The sequence below is a fragment of the Euprymna scolopes genome, chromosome 17 (genome assembly GCF_053919585.1).
Source record: "Euprymna scolopes isolate OS-2025 chromosome 17, ASM5391958v1, whole genome shotgun sequence".
NCBI lineage: Eukaryota > Metazoa > Mollusca > Cephalopoda > Sepiida > Sepiolidae > Euprymna > Euprymna scolopes.
The window spans coordinates 403,560-417,532 of record NC_136498.1 but is presented as its reverse complement, the minus strand read 5'-3'; the positions used below and the strand labels follow the sequence as shown (position 1 = coordinate 417,532).

Below are 13,973 nucleotides of genomic sequence, written 5' to 3'. Positions count from 1 at the left end.
ATGTTAAGTATAAGATTTAGATGTCCGATACAGAATCAGGCGCTGGTCGAGCGCATACATATTAAATAAAAGATCCACTGTTCATAGTAAGCATTTTGTAAGATTTTGTTTTGAATCGCAATATCAAATTTAATTTCAATAAATATTTGTTATTTATTAAAGAGATTCTGCACTTGTTTGGTCTTGAAACCATTATTTTCTATTATTTAACACATAGGTGCTTCACCGGTGCCGCACTGCCGCATACTGTACTGGACATCTAAACTTTATACTTCCCCAACATCTGAAACGTGTTAAGTGTTATCATCGCCATGGCACGTATAAAAAAGAAAAAAAGAAAACCCTGGATTTTCCTGATGAAGATTCTGTTATGAATCGAAATATTGAATTTAATTTGAATATTCTTTTTTTATTATTGAAAGAGATTCTACACTTATTTGGTTTTAAAGCCATTAAATTTTGAATTTTGTATTGTTTATTATGAACAGTGGATTTTATATTATTATCAAATATAGAATATTGCTGAAGAAAATGTCTTTTATGCGACGGCACCAAATGCGAAAAAACTTCTTTTCTTTAAACTGTTTGTCCTTACAATTCCCTCCCTTTTTCTTTGACTGTATTTAACAAGCAAAAATTTAAATGTAATGTGAACAAACATCTCGCCATACAACTCTCCACTTAGGATCATCCTTTTAAACCTGGTTCCTAATTCACTAGTAAGCACATTTCGGTGGCAATATGTCTTGTTTAGGATGAACCAAAGTTAAAAAAATAAAAAATCCACAAAAATCATGCAACAAATTCATATTAACAAAAATTAACACGATGGATTAATTTATCCTGCAAATGGGAGGTAGATATAAAAAAAAAAAAAAAAAATTTAAATTAAGAAAAAAAATTCTTGTTTCGTCACGTGCAGTGGAATCGCTAAGGGACATAACTTCATGATTTAGATTGGAGATAATTAAATAAGTTATCTCCCTTTGACCAATGATAATAAGCCAGGTTAAAAGTAGCTTCGAATATGTTATTGTATTTTCTTGTGTTTGTAAAACTTGAGTTTAATACAAACCTCAGATTTTATTATTTTTTTTTATTACCTTTTCCCCTCAGACAAGGCACATTGCCACTTTGATGTAGGGGGCTACTATCACGGACATAAGCTACAGGGGTACTATGTGGGGAGTTGGGCAGCAAGATGTCAGTTCACGTTACACTTGAACTTCTGCATGTCAGTACAGTTGGGGAAGCAGGAATCCGGAAGGAAATTCCAAAGTCTAACGGTTCTGGGGAAGAAACTACTGGGGTAGAAGGCTCTCTTACATCTAGGGATCTCCACTGTGAAGGGGTGGGATTTAGCTGCTTGTCGGGTTTGTCGGCAGTATTTACGTCGAGGGGGTACAAATGCTTGCAGTTCGTCAGAGCATTCACCATTAAAGTACTTGTAGAATAGGCAGAGACATGCTACATTTCGTCGATGGGACAGAGGCTGAAGCTTAGATGACAGTTCAGGACCTATCAGGTTGGTGACTCTCTTTTGAACTTTGTCTAGGAGCGAGAGACTAGAAGCAGATCCACCAACCCAAATATGACAACAATACTCCATACATGGACGAATGGTACAGGATACTTTTGGGCATTAGTAGCTTTCTAGCACAGTAGAGAGAAACTACCTTCTTCGCCGCAGTCCTGGCAATGCTCTCAATGTAATTGTTCCAACTCATGTTTCCTGTGAACGTTAGGCCGAGGAGTTTAAAAGATGTACTTTCAGATAAAGATTCTTTGGCCACTGCGATTGATGGTAGAGAAGGTTTCTTGTAATTATTGAAGGAAATAAGTTTAGTCTTGGCAGCATTGAATGTGACCATCCATTTTTGTCCCCATTCCACTACAGATCGGAGGTCATCTTCTAGTGTTTCTGTCATTTCTTTAGATATGTGTTCATTTGTTTTCCTGTCATGTCTGTTATAGAGTGTGGTGTCATCAGTATATATACCCATCTCACAGACGATTTTGTCAGGGAGGTCATTTATGAATATTAGGAATACTTGAGGTCCAAGGATAGACCCCTGAGGCACTCCTGCATTTATATCATATTGTTTAGATGTACGACCGTCAAGGACAACCTGGATTTTTCTCTTATCTAAAAAGGATTTAATTATGTTAAGTATTCTTCCAGTGATACCGTATGATCTGATTTTCCTGAGAAGACCTTCATGCTATACCCTGTCAAAAGCCTTAGATATATCTAGAGCTACTGCTCTACCCTCCCCTGCTTTGTCCATATACGTTCAGAGATTACAGTTAGGATATCTGCTGTGGAACAGGCTTGCCTAAATCCATATTGTTGGTCGGCAACAAGTTTAGCATCTGTAAGGTAATGGCCTAGAGCTTGGTTTATTATGGACTCAAATATTTTGGCAAAAAGTGGGAGGAGGCTAATGGGGCGATAATTTACTGGCTCAGTTCGTTCGCCAGAATCTTTGAAAACTGGTACCACAGAAGCAGTTTTTCAGCAGGCAGGAAAGCAAGGTTCATTAAGGCATTTGTTGTAAAGTTGTGAGAGAACTGGAGCTACTTCAGCTGAGCACTTTTTTAATAGCATAGCCGGAATGAGATCAGGTCCACACGCTTTTGAAATGTCAAGATTTTTTATGATAGCATGCACCTGAAAAGGGATAATTTTCAGATCGTCTAGTGTGGCGTCTGTCCGCAAAGGAAAATCAGGGAGGGGGTGGTTAGCAGGGTCCAGTGTGGAGTTGGAGGCAAACCGACTGGAAGCATGTTAGCCTTCTCGGTTGCTGAGCAAACAACCTCATGATTGTTGGATAGTGGGGGAATTGTTGATTGCCCATTATTTACTACACTGTTATAGATTTTCCAGAAGTTACGGGTTCCTAATTTCTGTGCTTTGATGCGTTTTTTGGTGGTTTCAGTAAATTCTCTCTTAGCTGTCTCTATTATTATCAAATAAATTCTTTAGTTACAGATATTAACTATAAATGGGCAAATGCATAGTTTAGCAGTGTAAAAAATTATAAAAACAAAATTATAAAAACTATTTATTTTTATATAAAACACATTATTAGGCTCTAAGGCTGAAATAAAACTGAAAAACATTTCATTTTTATTAATTTTCAACATTTTTTATTAGAATAAATTTGAGGCGTTTTGAAAATTTGGCTTTTCGAAGGTCTGACCGATTGGCCTTTTTTAACCTCATGTTTTGGCCGCCATATTTTTTGTAATTAAAGGAACGCTAAAAAAAAGGCCAAATTTGCCCTTTAAAAGGCCAATCTGTCAACCCTTAGAAAGGCTAAATTTTAAAAAGAATATGGCGGCTTCGATTGTCATACATTTAGTCTGAAAAAAAAATTTCAGGTTTTATTTCAGCCTTAGGGTCTATTAATGTGTTTTATATAAAAATGAATAATTTTTATAATTTTTTATCTGTCAAATAGCTTATGCTGCTAAACTACACATTTGCCTATACATGTCTTATTATTTTTCTTAGCATTTTTTTCTCTACTTCTCCTGAACATTATCCAAGTTCGTAAATTATTTTACAAACACAAATTTATAAAAAATATTTTTATATAAAACACATGTATAGACCCAAAAGCTGAATTAAAACAGGAAAAAAAATTCATTTTTATTTTTTCATCATTTTTTTAGACTAAATGTTCGACATTCGAAGCCGCTGGTATTGCTTTTAAAATTTGGCCTTTCTAAGATTAGAAAGATTGGCCTTTTTAAGGCCAAATTTGGTCTTTTTAAGCTTTGCAAAAAAAAAAGTCGGCCAAAAGTAGTTGAGCTTTAAAAAAACGCCAATCTATCAAACAGAAAGGCCAAATTTTAAAATAATATGGCGGCCTCGATTGTCGTCCATTTAGTCTAATAAGAAATGTTGAAAAATTAATAAAAATGAATTTTTTTTCGAGTTTTAGGGTCTAATAATGTGTATAATATAAAAATAAATAGTTTTTATAATTTTTTGTCTGTCAAATAATTTACACTGCTAAACTACACATTTGCCTTTTTATTTTTTTCATCATTATCATCATCATCCCTTCCCAGTATCAATGCAGAATAAGGATCATGTTATTATCGAAATTTTCCAAGCAGTTTATATAAAACGTCGGCAGATGTCGAAACACTGAGCCATTGAAAATTGTATCAAACAACTATTGTTGAACACGATAAAAAATATTGCAGGAAATTCAATAAAAACTAAATTCAATATATTTTTGAAAACTAGCTAAAGTGAACATGAATTTAGTTGGAGTTAACAGAGGTGCTGTATTCTCTGGAAGCAAATATATATATTTTTCTTTTTTTTTTTGTTTGTTTGTTTTGTTTTTGTTTTTGTTTTTGTCGGAAATGGAAGCTTATAAGAGAAACAAATATCTGTCTAACCCTAAAAATTTTTTTTAATCCTCAAAAAAACCTTACGAAAATATCTGTTTACTATCATTTGGTTTATTATAAAAAAGAACTAAATATATTTATTTTGAGATGAACAAAACAAATGTTAAAAATAATTAAAAAAGCAAAAAATAAATTATTATAAAAATGTGAAAAAAAAAAAGTTTGCTATCAGTTGATCCAAAAAAATAAATATGTATTCCTGAAACTTACCTTACAATGAATTTTTTTTCCTTGCTTTGAATTCTTTTTAGTTTCATAAAAATTGTCCCATAATTATTCATTGTATTTTCTTTTTTTTTCTTTTTTTTCAATTACGTTTTCATTAAATTATCTTTGTAATGACAGAAATAATATTTCATTAAAAACATTGGCCAGCATTTGTGAACAAAAATCACAAAATTTTCATTTGGTATCTTCTGGCGTTTTACATAAACTGCTCAGAAATTTCGATGATAGCATGGTCCTTAATCTGCATAATTACCATAATCCCTACATGTTGAAGTAACAAAAATAAATGAATAAAAAAGTATATATTTATGAAAATCAAACTTTTATAGTTACAGATATCTTAAATAATCTATGAACTTTGTTAATCTCTACTGAAAAATAGTCCAGTCTAATAATATGAAACCAGCAGCGACAATGGGGTAGAACATGAATTCTGATATTGCACTAAACATTATTGAACCAGTGTCAGCTGGAACATTAATGCCATGGTGTTGCAGAATGATCACAATCTCCAAAAAGGATGGTTGTCCAGGTAGAACAGTTCTTGCAGAATTTGAATACAGCAATGAGATGGGAGACACACCAAATACGCTCTTCATTCAACCTTGTCTATATAATACCCACAGAGAAAAAGAAAAACATTTTTGATGCCTGGAATGAATATCACAGTACCTATCTCCTTATTAATCAGGTATTATATGCATTTGTCCATGTGCCTGCCATGTCATCTTTCAGGAAGTTGCTTAAACATAATAACAAATTTTACTGGGATGATATCCTGGAGCAACGTTTTCAGAAGTCTAAGGATAAAATCCTAGACAGCATCCAGGAAAACCACTATTCGCCCATACATGGAGTATTGTTGTCACATCTGGGCTGCTGCATCTGCTGCTAGTCTTTCCCTCTTGCATAGAATCCAAAGAAGAGTCTCCACTCTAATAGGTCCGACATTGTTAACTAAGCTCCAACCCCTATTCCATCATCACAATGTTGCATCCCTGTTCTGTTTTTACAAGTATTTTAATGGAATGTGCTCTGATGAACTCATTGTACTTGTGTCTCATTGACAAATCTGCTTAACAACAAAATCACACCCCTTAACTGTTGAGGTCGCTAAATGCTAGAAAGCCTTCTACTCTAATGGTTTCTTCCCTCAAACAGCTAGACTTTGGAATTCCCTTTTTGCTACCTGCTCCCCTGACTGTACTAACATGCAGAAGTTTAAATGTAATGTAAATCAACATCTTGCTTATCTTCCCTAAACATGGTCCCAAATAGTAACCCTTTATGTCCAAGTAACGATGTGTCTTGTATGGGGTGAACATGAGTAAAACATTTTTTTAAAAACATGCCTGACTACAGATTGAAACCGAGCAGAAATAGAATCTACTCTACTCCCAAAGCATTGTGAGTGCCCATCTACAATAAACCATCATTGCCAGGCCAGGCAGGGTACTGGAAGGTTGTACATATGGGCTCCTGATTTGTTAGACTTGCTGAAAACCATTATGCACTGATTGAAGGAGAAGCTTTTGCCATAAAGTTTTATTTGGACAGTTGTAGAATGCTTGTTTTTCACTGACCTCACCTGATGCTTGCTATTGATCACAAACCCTTTGTGTTGATATTGAATGATTGAAATTTAGATGAGACTAAGAACTCCAGGATCTTAGACATCAGAGAACAGAGGCTGATATACCAAATCAGGGTGATATCCATACCAGGCAATACCAATGGTGTAGTAAATGCTATGTTTACTATCCTCACACCCATCACTCAAGTCACAACAGCTGAATCAGACAATTTGAAAGAAGCAGTGCAAACTGGAATAGAATCCTGGTACAACCAGGAAACATCCCCCATCAAAATGACATGCATACAGCAAGAGGCTGAGACATATTACCAATAACTGAACCTTGTGGATACAATAGAAAAATGGTTTCCTGAACATAAGGAGCATCTACACTGCATGTCAAATTATTAACAAGATAACATTTTTTTACCAGTTTCAGAAACTTACCGGTAGTTTTGTATCAAAAGCTTCAAAAATGTTGGCAATGCTGAGCTGCGCATACTATAAAACTTTCGTACTGTTCCACGCAATGTAAACAACTTGCCATCGTAATTGCTGAATCCACAGTATTTGAGGTGTGTGAAATTATTAACAAGGCAGTTTGTTTTGTCAATAAAATCGGTCGTAAAGGTGGATTGAATAGTTCTAAAAAGAGTCCTATTACAGAACAGCTAGCAAAAGTTAAAACTACCCTCGAAATATCGAAAATGATAGGAAGGTACCATCAAACTGTGAAGAACTTTGTCAAGGACCTTACAAAGGTACGTAAGAGAGCTGATAAAGTTAAATCTAGAGTTGTTTCACGCCATTCTCTACTCCAAATTAAACATGAAGTTGTTAAGAACCCTGGGCAGACAAGTTGAGACGTCTTTGACCAAACCAGATTAAAGAATGTCTCAAACAGTACTCGATGTCGCCTTCTGAAAGTAGTGGCAAAGTCTGTTAAGCCATGACAAAGCCTCCATTTAAGCAACATCACATACAAAGCTGATAGAAATGGGCAGAGGACAACATGAAAACGGATTTTTCCAAAGTTTTGTTTACCGATGAAGTGCATGTCACTCTTGATGGCCCAGATGGCTAGAGCAAGGGATGGGTCCTAGATGGACAACATTGTCATCAGCGTTTAAGGCACCAACAGGGTGGTGGTGGGATAATGATTTGGGCTGGGATTATCGGAGGTACTTTATTTAGCCTATGGAGAGTCCCAGAAGGTGTAAAAATGATATCAAATGTTTACATACATCTTCTGAAGGAGCACTTTGAACCATAGCTGAAGAAGCAAAGGTTGACATTCAGAAGAACCATTATTCTTATGCAGGATAATGCTCCCTTGCATGCAGAAAACAAAAGCAAAGAGTAACAACTGGGGTTCTCTGGGCGACGGAAGATGGAGTGGTCTGCGAATTTACCAGATTTGAACCCAATTGAGAACCTTTGGAGTATCATGAAATGACACCTCTATGCAAGTGGACACTAATTTAAGAGCAAAGATGAGTTGTGAGATGTTCTCTAAGAGGTATAATGAGGAATAACTGTTGACGAAATCACAAATGTGATTAATTCTGTGGACCAACGTCTTTTACAAGTCATTCATAAAAAAGGATCGCATGTACCCTACTGATTATGTCAACGTAGAAATTGCTATGTAGTTATTGTGTTCTAAGTATTTTTCCTAGTTTATGTGATATTTGAATATTATTTCAATAAACAAATTATGGGTATATTGTGTTTTTTTCTCAATCTCGTTAATAACTTGACACACTGAAATCAACAGATATTCCTATCTTCGGCTATAGTTTCGCTAATACTGCTTTAAATACTTTTATTTTCGGACTGGAGTAGCTGAATAGTATCGTAAGCACTTTCTCTAAGTTTTATCGTTTTTTATTCACTTGTTCTATAAATATTTAAACAAATGTAAACTCGTTAATAATTTGATACGCTGTGTATAATCGAACATCGAAGAATTCTTGAATATGCGGAACAACCTGTACATGGTTTAGTTCTTAGTTTTCAAAGAAGGCTGGATATTAATAAAAATAATTAAAAATAGCTAAACAGTGAACTCACGGACCAATTCCATATTGACCAGCAAAGGCTCAATAGCATAAAAAGCCACACCAGATAACGTTTCTTTTTTCACAAGTCTCTCCCTCTTAGATAAGGTCCAAAAAAGAGTTGTCAATCTAATCGGTCCCACTTTATCAACTAACTCCAACCCCTATCCCATCGTCACAATGTTGCATCACTGTGCCTGTTTTACAAATATTCTAATGGAATGTGTTCTGATGAACTCATTTCACTTGTACCCCCTCGACGTGCATATCCCTGACAAACCCGCTTAGCAATAAGATCTCACCCCTTCACTGTTGTTGTCCCTAAATGCCAGAAAACTTTCTATTCTAATAGTTTCTTCTCTTGAACAGTTAGACTTTGGAATTCCCTTCCTGCTGCCTGATTCCCTGGCTGTATTGATATGCAGAAGTTTAAATGTAGCATAAACAAATATCTTGTTAATCTTTCCTAGACATGGCTCCAAATAGTAGCCCCTTATGTCCATGTGGCGATATGCTTAGTAAGGAGTGAACATGAATTTAAAAAAAACTACATTTTTTCTACTTTTTCCTAAAAATAAAGAAACAAACAAAAAAAAAAGAATAGAAATAATATGTAAACATAATATTTGAGTTATGTGCCTTTGATTCTGACTGTCATGGCAGAAATATAAATAAAAAGCGCATATGCATCATAAGGCTCTATCAACCGTCCATATCCTGTTGTTATTCTCAATGTATAATGCTTTTCTTATCTTAACTATGCAGCCGTAATAAGTGTCAAGAAATCTGTTAGATTTTTCTAACACATTTATGGATACCTAATCTTATTTTGCATCGTCATTTTGAAGTTAAATATGTTGGTATTATTAGAAAGTAAAGTCCAAAGAAAAAATTCCCAACCATTATGTTCTCCTCATAACTCTCGGTATCAAACCCCAGCACACAATTGTCAGAACTTACTTCTGCCAAAGAGACACACAGGCTTTTTATTTCAAAAACTGACTGCATCTCATTTGCATATTTCCCCCAACTCTCGTTACCTTACGTGACCACTAGTCCATAAATAGCAGGAGCAGCCATTTTTTTTTCTTTGTCCCTTTTCTGAAACGGATGGCATGTTGTACAAGGTCAGGTTTGTACTACTTTTTAATCACAACTTTAATTTCCTGAAGAGAACAGTTTTGGTCCACTTTTTGTTCTAATAAAAATAAAAATCAAGATATAATGATACTAAACTTATATCTTTTTTCATTTTTCATCATCTTTTTCTTCTAGGGGGTGGGACATCCAACCAGATGTCTAACATTTACCCCTATTTTAGTGAGTCCAATCAAGAGATCTTTTTAGGATCCTCGCCATCCCTTTCAGTGCAATTGTTTGTATTTCACTTGCACTTGCTTCACCGGGTATACTTGCTAAGTACTTTTTACGGTTTTTTTCATAAGGCCAGTTGCTCCTATGATGATTTAGAATCCTAATTCCAATGAAGATCAAAATCCATTTCATCAATTTGAGCTTAGAAAATGTTTAAATTTTCAGGCTTAAGCTCAAGGGGTCTTAAGAAGAAATTGAAATTCATGGAATATTGCTTAATTGGTGTCTAATGATTATGGATCATATCTAATGCGAATCTGAAATATGTGAATTTTCAAATCAGAAATTGGTTGTATATTATGCCCCATAAAAATTGCTTTAAAATATTCCAAAGAAACTTAAATATTTATTATTAATACTTATAGTAAAACTTTAACAATAATCCAAGCTATCCGAATTTTCATGAAGGGCTTCTATTCTTTTTTTTTTATTCCTCTTTGCATAAAATTAAACTAAATATAGCTCATATTAGGAACACAGTTTTTTGGTGTAAGAATCATCCTCAAGCCAAGAAATTGTGTTCAAAATTTCATAATGATTGGTTCATTAGTTTAGAAACATATTTTGTACATATAAATATATAAACATATAAACGTACCTAACTTTATAAAAACTGAAATATACTAATAAGCCATTTATCAACGCTAAAAGCTACTCAAGTATAAGTGTTAATAAAATGGATAGATTGTCATTTGAATTATGAAAAATATTATGAGAGGATTGAAAAATTATGAAAAGGAAGAACAAAGTTTGATGAAGTGTATTTAGGGATCACATAATAAGAGCATTGTTAATTAAATAAAGGTAATTCATAAAAGGAAGTACAATGCAAAGATTGCAACAGCTGGACGTGAATGAAAGTAAGTTTTAAAAAAAAACTGCTGCCATTACTAACCAGTAGAACGTTTCCCCTATTGACTAAGAGTTTATCAAACATATGTACAGTGTGATGATGTATGAAAGTGAAAACTGGCTAGTGAAGGTTGAAGACATGTGTTGTATGGAGAGAAATTATATGTAAATGATACAATAGATATGAAATATGAGACTGAGCGCTGTTGATCTCAGAGAAAGATTAAATCTGGACAGTATAGGGAGATATGTGCAAAACAGAAGATTTTAACAATATAGCAACATTGAAAGAATTAATGAGAGTTCTTGGGTTCATAGATGTACAACAGTTGAATAAGCAGGTTCAGTTTATAGGGGAATGTTAGGGAAAACATGGGAGGAAATCATAAGGATGGACTTAAGAGAAGGAGGGATAAATAAAAATTTGGACAGATAAAGGTTAGTTTGGAAATCAATTTCTTAAAGCTGTCAAATGCTAGCAAGTATCATTTTTTTTTGCTGGGTTGTTATCATCTTCACAGTTGGTGTCCTCTCACCACGTTTTGGCCAACTAATCCTCAGGCTTGCTTTAGTAAGATTGAAACCACTATCTTCAGACTATTCTCACCTGGAACCATAGAAATTCAACGCCTCTATCCACTGCACCATGAGCTCCTTCGTGTAGTGGATAGAGGCATTGAATCTCTACAGTTCCAGTTGAGCATTGTCTGAAAATAGCAGTTTCAATCCTACCCAAAGCAGGTCAGAGGATTAGTTGGCCAAAACGTGGTGAGACAACAACAACTATGGAAGATAGTAATTACTGCGGATACAGTTACGAGATGCAGCATTTCTATCCCATTGCAGTTAATCACCTGAAGAAGGTCAGAGGATGAGATGGCCAAAACGTGGTGGAACACAACTCTGAAGATGAGGATTACAGTTTGCAAAAATAAAAAATACATATACAAATTACTTATCTCAAAGGATTCCAATAAAAACATGTTAGCATGCAAAACGGATGTTAAACTAAAACTACTGATGATGATGATGATGATGATGATGATGATGATGATGATGATGATATAGCATGATGAAGACATTTAAAAAAAACACAAACATTTGGGCTTACCTTTTTAAAGGTAAAAAAAAATAATGTAATTATGTCCATGAACAAAGTTTCTTTCCTAGAACTGTCCGCCTATGGAACTTTATAGTGTGGGCCTTTTTTCCAGCTGACATTTTCAAGTCCAATGTAAACAAGTTCTCTTGTTGAGCTGTTCTCTAAATAATCAAATTCTACCCAATTGCCACCACTACCAATCATAAGAGTGTTGTCTCACCGACCATTTGACACTCATTAATCCTTATCTTCAAGCGGCCTTTGGGCTTTGATAAGTGGTTAATCCCTTAAAAAAACAAAAACACTTCAATAATAGGCAATGCAGAATTCAAAATTTACCAAAACGAAATTGCTTTAGTGAAAAAAGTTTAAAAAGTACCAATGGCTGTATCTTGGTGAATATGCTTACTCATGCATTATGATTGAAATTTATTTATATTTTGGGGGTAACTTTGTCTTGAAATGGACTTTTTGAATAAAATTGATGATTGGTCTGAGATTGTATTTTTGGTCCGAGAATAAAATTGTAATGCATTTTAGTGTCCATTTTATTTGCTTTCCGTCAAACAAAGCAGAAATAAAATCCGACCATGATACACCAGTTAACATTTAAAACAAGGTGCACCCATGTTGAAAAATATCCCTTTCAAAATTATCTCTTCCAAGAAATGATAAGACGTTTTAAAATAGTGCCGAATGAAATATGTTTTAGGAGTCCTCTAAAGTTAATTCTGAGGATAAAAGGATCTTTTTTTTACTCTAGGGTGACAAAGTGTCTTGTCTCAGTACAATTTGGGAATTAATATCTAAGAACATTGCAGTACTTATCATTTATTATGAGTTTCACTGGAGATTTCCGAAACTGGTAAACATCAATCCTTTAGACTCTGAACCAATTATGCAAAAATTAGCTAAAATGAAAATAGGTGATTAGCAAAATTATTTGATAACATATTATTAGAAGGCTGAACTATTGGGTTTGTCGTCTTTTTAGCTTTATTACTAGAGACGATAGCCATGCAGGGTTGGAAGGGTTAATGAACTTCAATGAACAAACTGAATGTGTTATTAGCATTTTTTTTCTTCAAAATTACTTAATGGAAGAAATTGTAGATTTTATTTTGTATTTAAGTGTATTCTGTAATACTGTTTTCGGTACTTCTACATAATATGAATCAAATTGTTTTTTTTTACCCTAACCATAAACTAGCCATAAGCTAAAAGTGGAAACCTTATTTTTCCAATTCATTGGAATCGTCTGGCAGTGTCATTTTTATTTCTATATTTCGGTAAAAGTCAGAACTTGATTTGGCTTTCTCCATTTGTAGTTGGAACTGCTTATGACTTCAAATCAAACAAAGATACCTATTTTTAAAATGCACTTTTATCTGAAGTTATTTTTAAATTGTTTTTATTGTTTAGTTAAAGTTGCCAGTCAGACTTAGGGTCAGATTTGATTAACTGCCCCTAAAAAGCTAGAATATCCCAGAAATGAGGGGATCAGTATACGTTAAATTTATATATGAAACTGATCCCCCAATCTGAATGATTAAATTCATTAAAGGCACTAATTGTACCAATTTAGGACACTAAAGTAAACTATTTTCTCCCATATCTTTATTTTATTTTTATTGTTTCATTGTTTCCTTAAGTTGTGATAGGGATACTTGTGAAGTTTACATACTGTATTGAAATATTAACATTATTATTTAGAAATCCCGTCTTAACAGAGATGGGAGGGGGCTTTTGTAAACCCTATACTGTACTGTTATCTAACAATTTAATAAACAAAGGATACTGTAAACATTGAATTTCATTTGAAAACTTTGTTTGGACTTCCCTCTATGTCAAAAAACAAAACTAAAGAAAAATCTGTATGATTTACGTACTCATGACAGAACGAAAATATATTCTAAAAATCATGTAAATTGATCAAGCTTTTTTTTTCTTATTGCATTTTATCTCAAACAAGACACAGTGTCACTTTGATGTAGGCGGCTACTATCTGGGACATAATTTGTGGGGATACTATGTAGGGAGTTAAGCAGCAAGATGAACTTCTGCATGTCAGTATAGTCAGGGAAGCAGGGAGCTAAAAGAGAATTTCAAAGTCTAAACTCCCGAGGGAAGAAACTATTAGAGTAGAAGGCTTTCTGGCATCTAGGGATCTCTACTGTGTATGGGGTGGGATTTTGCTGGTTTGTCTCGGGTATTTGTAGTTCGTTGGAGTACCTACCATTAAAATATTTTGAACTGAGAAAATCAAATTATATGAGTAAGAGAGGGGGGACTGTTTCACGTTGATTTCTTGAAAATAATTTCAAGAAATAAAGGAGATAACTCAACAATTCAA

The 13,973-nt window shown here is 34.1% G+C and overlaps 1 protein-coding gene across 5 annotated transcripts in view; it reads right to left on the bottom strand.

Annotated features, from left to right (window-relative positions):
* LOC145296644 (armadillo-like helical domain containing protein 1) overlaps positions 1 to 13,973 on the bottom strand; it is a 217,472-nt gene that overhangs the window by 201,445 nt on the left and 2,054 nt on the right. For 2 of the 5 annotated variants that reach the window (XM_080142573.1, XM_080142574.1), the window contains exon 2: positions 11,630 to 11,906. The exons of the other annotated variants lie outside the window; for them this stretch is intronic. The gene's annotated coding sequence lies outside the window, so the exon portion shown is untranslated. The remainder of the gene's footprint in view (positions 1 to 11,629; positions 11,907 to 13,973) is intronic. 5 annotated transcript variants of the gene reach the window in all.